This window comes from Antechinus flavipes, chromosome 1 (genome assembly GCF_016432865.1).
Source record: "Antechinus flavipes isolate AdamAnt ecotype Samford, QLD, Australia chromosome 1, AdamAnt_v2, whole genome shotgun sequence".
Classification (NCBI taxonomy): Eukaryota; Metazoa; Chordata; class Mammalia; order Dasyuromorphia; family Dasyuridae; genus Antechinus; species Antechinus flavipes.
Window position 1 is genome coordinate 526,247,333 of NC_067398.1, and position 6,083 is coordinate 526,253,415.

Genomic DNA, 6,083 nt, shown 5'->3' on the forward strand with positions numbered 1-6,083 from the left:
ATCTCATGGAGGAAATTAAAAAGGATCTCACAAGGGAGCTAGAAGAAAAATGGGAAAAGGAGAGGGAGGCTTGGCAAAAGAGAATGGAGAAGTCATCCCACTCATTTAAAGAGAGACTGGATAAAGAAATAAAATCCTTGAAAAATAGGATTAGTGAACTGGAAACAGAAAATAGCTCTCTAAAAAATAAAACTGGCAAAATGGAAAAAATTTCCACAGAACAAAAGAACTCAATTGTACAATTAGAAAAAGATTTTTAAAAAGTGAGTGAAGAAAATACTTCATTGAAAATCAGAATTGAACAAATCAAATTGAATGACTCGAGGAGACAAGAAGAAACAGTCAAGCAAATCCAAAAAAATCAAACAATGGAAAAGAATGTGAAATACCTTCTGGGGAAGACAACAGACCTGGAAAACAGATCCAGGAGAGACAATCTGAGAACCATCAGACTCCCAGAAAAGCATGATGAAAAAAAGAGCCTGAACACTATTTCCAGGAAATTATCAAAGAGAACTGCCCGGAAGTCATAGAAACAGAGGGTAAAATAGACATCGAAAGAATTCATCGATCACCCACTGAAAGGGATCTTAAAACCAAAACACCAAGAAATATAGTGGCCAAATGCCAGAACCCTCAGACAAAGGAAAAAATATTGCAAGTGGCTAGAAAAACCCAATTCAAGTTTGGAGGAGCCACAATAAGGATCACCCAGGATCTAGCAGCATCCATATTAAAGGACCCAAGGGCCTGGAATATGATATTCTGAAAGGCTAAGGAACTTGGTATGCAACCAAAAATAACTTACCCAGCTAGAATGAGCATCTTTTTCCAGGGAAGAAGATGGGCATTCAAAGAAGTAAGCGAATTTCATCTATTTCTGATGAAAAAGCCAAAACTTAACAAAAAAGTTTGATCTACAAATATAGAACTCAAGAGAAATCTAAAAAGGTAAAGATTAATCTTGGGAACTATATTTCGGCTATAAAGATGTATAAAGAATACATGTATACTTTGTTCTGGAAACCAGATGTGGAAAGGACATTGTACCAGAAAAAGGGTAAAGTGGGGGTACCACATCTCATGAAGAGGCCAAGGAAACCTATTATATCTGAGAGAAAAAATGGATGGGGATGAATATAGTGGGTATCTTACTGCCTTCAGAATTGGCTTCAAGAGAAAAATTTTAGACATATTTAATTTATGGTGAAACTTCTCCCACCTCATTGAAAAGTGAGAAGGGAAAAGTGAAAAGGGAAGGAATAAGCTAAGCGGAAGGGAATATGGAAACTGGGAGGTAAAGGGGTAAGATAGGGGGAGGAACTCTAAGGTGGGGGGAGGGATACTAAAAAGGGAGGGCTGTGAGAAGCAAGTGGTGCTCACAAGCTTAATGCTGGGAAAGGAGTTAAGGGGGAAAGAAGGGAGAAAAGCATAAACCGGGGTTAACAAGATGGCAAGTAATACAGAATTGGTCATTCTAACCATAAATGTGAACGGGGTAAACTCCTCCATAAAGAGGAAGCGGTTAGCAGAATGGATTAAAAGCCAGAATCCTACAATATGTTGTTTACAGGAAACACACCTGAAGCGGGGATATACATGCAGGTTAAAGGTAAAATCCAATTCTCCCTGTGCAACAAGAGAACCATTCAGTTCTACAAACATATATTGTATCTAAGATATACTACAACATATCTAACATATATAGGACTGCTTGCCATCTAGGGGAGGGGATGGAGGAAGGGAGGGGAAAAATCAGAACAGAAATAAGTGCAAGGGATAATGTTGTAAAAAAAAAATTACCCTGGCATGGATTCTGTCAATATAAAATTATTATTAAATAAAATATTAAAAAAAAAACTATACTAGTGAGGGATTTCAATCTCCCCCTCAAAACTATATAAATCCAGTTATAAAATAAACAAGGAGGAAGTTAAGAAAGTGAACCGAATTTTAGAGAAGTTGTTTTTAAAAAAAAATTTTTTTTTGAGAAAATTGAATAGGGATAGAAAGGAATAGACTTTTTTCTAAGGGGTATATAAAACACAAAAATTCACCATATGTTAAGGCACAAAACCTTACAATTGTGTGGGATGGGTGCTAGACCCTCTTTCCCAATTTAATTAATCAGAGACATCTTCAGGCACAAAGAGAAAGCATTTATTTAGTCTCTGCAGGAGAGGTCCAGCATACCCAGGAGGTATCCCAGCTCCCACCATGTGCTCTACCTGACCAGCAGGAAGTAGACCACTCCATTAAAAAGGAAGACACAATTGTTTTCAGAGAATACACTAAAAGGAAATAACCATCATTGACTAATGGTCACCATTGTTGTCTGCTTCTTGTGGGTCATGTCACTTCCAGTAACTTCCTGAGAGTCTGACCTTTAGAGACCATGTGACTCCCTGCAACACAAAGTCCAAGGCCTGACTTTTTAACTTCGAGAATAAGGATCATGTGACTTAGTCTCAAAATGAGAAAACTTCATCCAATCAGTCCCATTCACAAATACCAAAAGCAGAAATATTAAATTCATCCTTTTCAGAACAATAAAAGTCATGTTCGATAAGGGGCCAGTGAAGAATAGAATAAAATTAATTGGAAATTAAATAATCTTATCCTAAAGAATGGGTGCATCAAATAATATATCAAAAAATAATGAATAATTTCATCCAAGAGAATGACACTAATTAAACCATATACTACAATTTATGTGATGCAAACAAAGCAATTCTTAAGGAAAATTTTAGATCTCTAGATGCCTTCATGAATAAAATAGAGAAAGAGAAATTCAAGGAACTGGACATGCAACTAAAAAAGGTAGAAAAAGAACAAATTAATAATCCCCAATTAAATACCAGATTAGAAATTCTGAAAAAAATCAGAGGAGAGATTAATAAAACTGAACATAAGAAAACTATTGCACTAATACATAAAACTAAAGGTTGGTTTTATGAATAAAATTATCAAAATATGTAAAGTTTGGTAAATTTCATTAGAAAAAAGGAAAGAAAAACAACTTATCAGTATCAAAAATGAGAATAAAGAGGAAATTAAAGCAATAATTAGAATCTATTTTGCCCTATTGTGTGCCAATAAATCCAACAAATGAACTGAAATGAATGAATATTTATAAAAATTCTAGGTTGTCTAGATTAATCGGAGAGGAAAAACATTGCTTACACATTACCATTGTAAAATATTTCAAATACATACAAAAGTAGTTTTTAACATTTGTCTTTGCAAAACCTAGTCTTTCAAATTTTTTTCCCCTTTTCCTTCCATCCCTCCCTAAAGAGCAAGCAATCTAATATAGGTAAACATTTGCAATTCTTCTAAACATATTTCCATATTCCTCATGCTAATAGTACCATTTTAGAAAAAAAAAAATTACAATCTAACAGTGAATTTCTTTTTTTTTTCTTTTTCTGAGGCAATTGGGATTAAGTGACTTGCCCAGAGTCACATAGCTAGGAAGTGATTTGAACGCAGGTCTTCCTGATTTCATGGCTGGTGCTCTATCCACTGTGCCACCTAGCTACTCCTATCAATGAATTTCTTAAGGAAAAATCTTAAGGGCCAGGAGAATTTACCAGAGGATTCTATCAAAAGTTTAAATAATAATTAATTACAACTGTATACAAATTATTTGGAAAAATGGGTAAAGGAGTGTGACCAAATTCCATTTATGACATAGATGTGGTACTGATACTTAAACCAGAAAAAGTCAAAAGGGAGAAAGAAAATTATAGACTAAGTTTTTTTTAAAATATATATTGATGTAAAACTCTTAAATAAAATATTAGCAAATAGTAGTACCCATCATGGTAATAATAATACACTATGAAACAGTGGGATCTATACCAGGAATGTAGGGAGGAAGAAAGAAGAGGCTTCTCAGTCTTTCCTCTCTGGAACAGAGTCTCCTCCTGCTTCTTAGCTTAGTTCAGTGAGTTCAACTTTTACAAGTTCTGAGAAAAGCTTAAGGAATAAAATAGGTGTTGTCTTCTTCATTGGGATCTTCATTGATCACTCACTGAATTTCCATGCCATTTTCCTAATTGCCTAGAAAAAAAAAAGATCTTTCAACAAAATTGAGCATATCAACAACCAAACAAACAGAGGTTACATGATTTTCTCAAAAGATGGCCCCCAAAAAGCATTTGATGAAATACAACATCCATTTCTAAAAAACAAAAACAAAACAACAACAACAACAACAAACAAACAAAAAAAAACATGGAGAACAAAGGAATGAATAATAAAAATAAGTAGCATCTATCTAAAACCATCAGCAAGTATTATATGCAATGGCGATAAAGTAGAAGCATTCCCAGTAAGATCAGGGAGGAAAGAAAGAAGCCCATTTTCACCACTATTATTTAGTATTGCCCTAGAAACATTAGTTTTAGCAATAAGAAAAGAAAAAAAAATTGAAGAAGTACACAGTGAGAAAACTAAACTATTCATCTTTGTAGATGATATGATTACATGATGGTAAATTTAGAAAATCCTAGCAAAATTACTAGAAAAAATTAGCAGCTCTATCAGAGTTGCAGGATTCAAAATAAACCCATATAAATCATCAGCATTTATATTTGTTACCCACAAAGCCCAGCAGCAAGAGATACAAAGAGAAATCCCATTTAAAACTCCCATTTTAAAGTAGACATCATAAAGTACCTGTGAGTCAACCTGCCAAGACAAATCCATGAACTATATGATTACAATTAAAAAACACTTTTTGCACAAATAAAGTGATATCTAAACAAGGGGGAAAAGATCAGCTGCTCATGGGTATTCTGAACTCATATAATATAAAGAACAATTCAACTTAATCTTCTCATTCTGTGCTATACAATCCTCCTCAATATAGTACTAAAAATAACTAAAAATACTACAATGCAAAGAGGAGAAAAGCCATTATATGGATAATCAAACTTTTATATAGGTAAAAAAAAAATGTAACAAAACTCATTTGAAAAAATTAAATGTCAAGAATAACAAAAAAAAATTAATGAAAAGGAAGATGTCATAGATGTTCCAGACCTAAAACTATATTATAATGTGGCAGTCATGTAAAACATTTGGTAAGAATTAGAGTAGTGGATCAATGGAATAGGTTAGTTATATAAGATACAAAAGTCAATGACTAGAGTAATCTACTATCTGAAAAACCCAAAGACTCCAGTTTCTGGGAGAAAAATTCAGTATTTAATAAAGATTGCAGGGGAAACTGAAAAACAACATGGCAGAAATGAGGACTAGACAGCACCTCACATCCTTGACTAGAATAAAGTTGAAATGGTTTCATGATTTAGACATAAAGAGTAGTAGTATAAGCAAATAAGAGCAGGAAGGGATAGCTTACCCTGTGGAGGAGGGAGGAATTCAAGTCCAAAGAACTAGAGAGCAATATGAAATTTTAAATTGATGTTTTTGATTTGACCAAATTAAAAAAGATTTTGTACAAACAAAACTAATGTAGCCAAGATTAGAAAGAAAGCAAAAACAGGGGAAACCAATTTTATACCCAGTATTTCTGATAAAAATCTCATTTCTAAAATATATAGGGAGTTGAGTGAAATTTTAAAAATTAAAAGTCATTACCTTGATAAATGGTAAAGAATATGAAAAAACAATTTTCAAATGAAGAAATTAAAGCCATTTATACTCATATAAAATGTTTTAAATAACTATTGATTAGAGAAATGCAAATTAAGACAATTCTGAGATTTCACTTCATATCTTTCAGACTGACTAAGATGACAGGAAAGAATAATGTTAAGTGTTGGATGGAATATGGGAAAATAAGACATTAATGCATTCTTGGTGAAACTGTGAAATGATCCAACCATTATGGAGAGCAATTTGTAACTATGCCTCAAGAGCTATCAAATTGTGCATATTCTTTGACTCAATAGTGTTACTACTGGGTCTGTATTCAAAAAGATCATAAAAGAGGGAAATGGGACTTGTGTGCAAAAATGTTTGTAGTAGCTCCATGGTAATAAGGAGTGAGATGTTAAGTGGATACCAATCAATGGGGGAATGATTGAATAAGTTGTGGTAATTTGAAATAT

General features: G+C 33.3%; 1 non-coding gene across 1 annotated transcript; it reads right to left on the reverse strand.

The window, feature by feature from the left end:
* Window positions 1–3,892: 3,892 nt before the first annotated feature.
* LOC127546081 (small nucleolar RNA SNORD22) lies at window positions 3,893–4,019 on the reverse strand. Its single transcript, XR_007949942.1, has one exon. It is a non-coding gene; the product is annotated as a small nucleolar RNA SNORD22 (small nucleolar RNA).
* Between the last annotated feature and the right edge of the window lie 2,064 nt (window positions 4,020–6,083).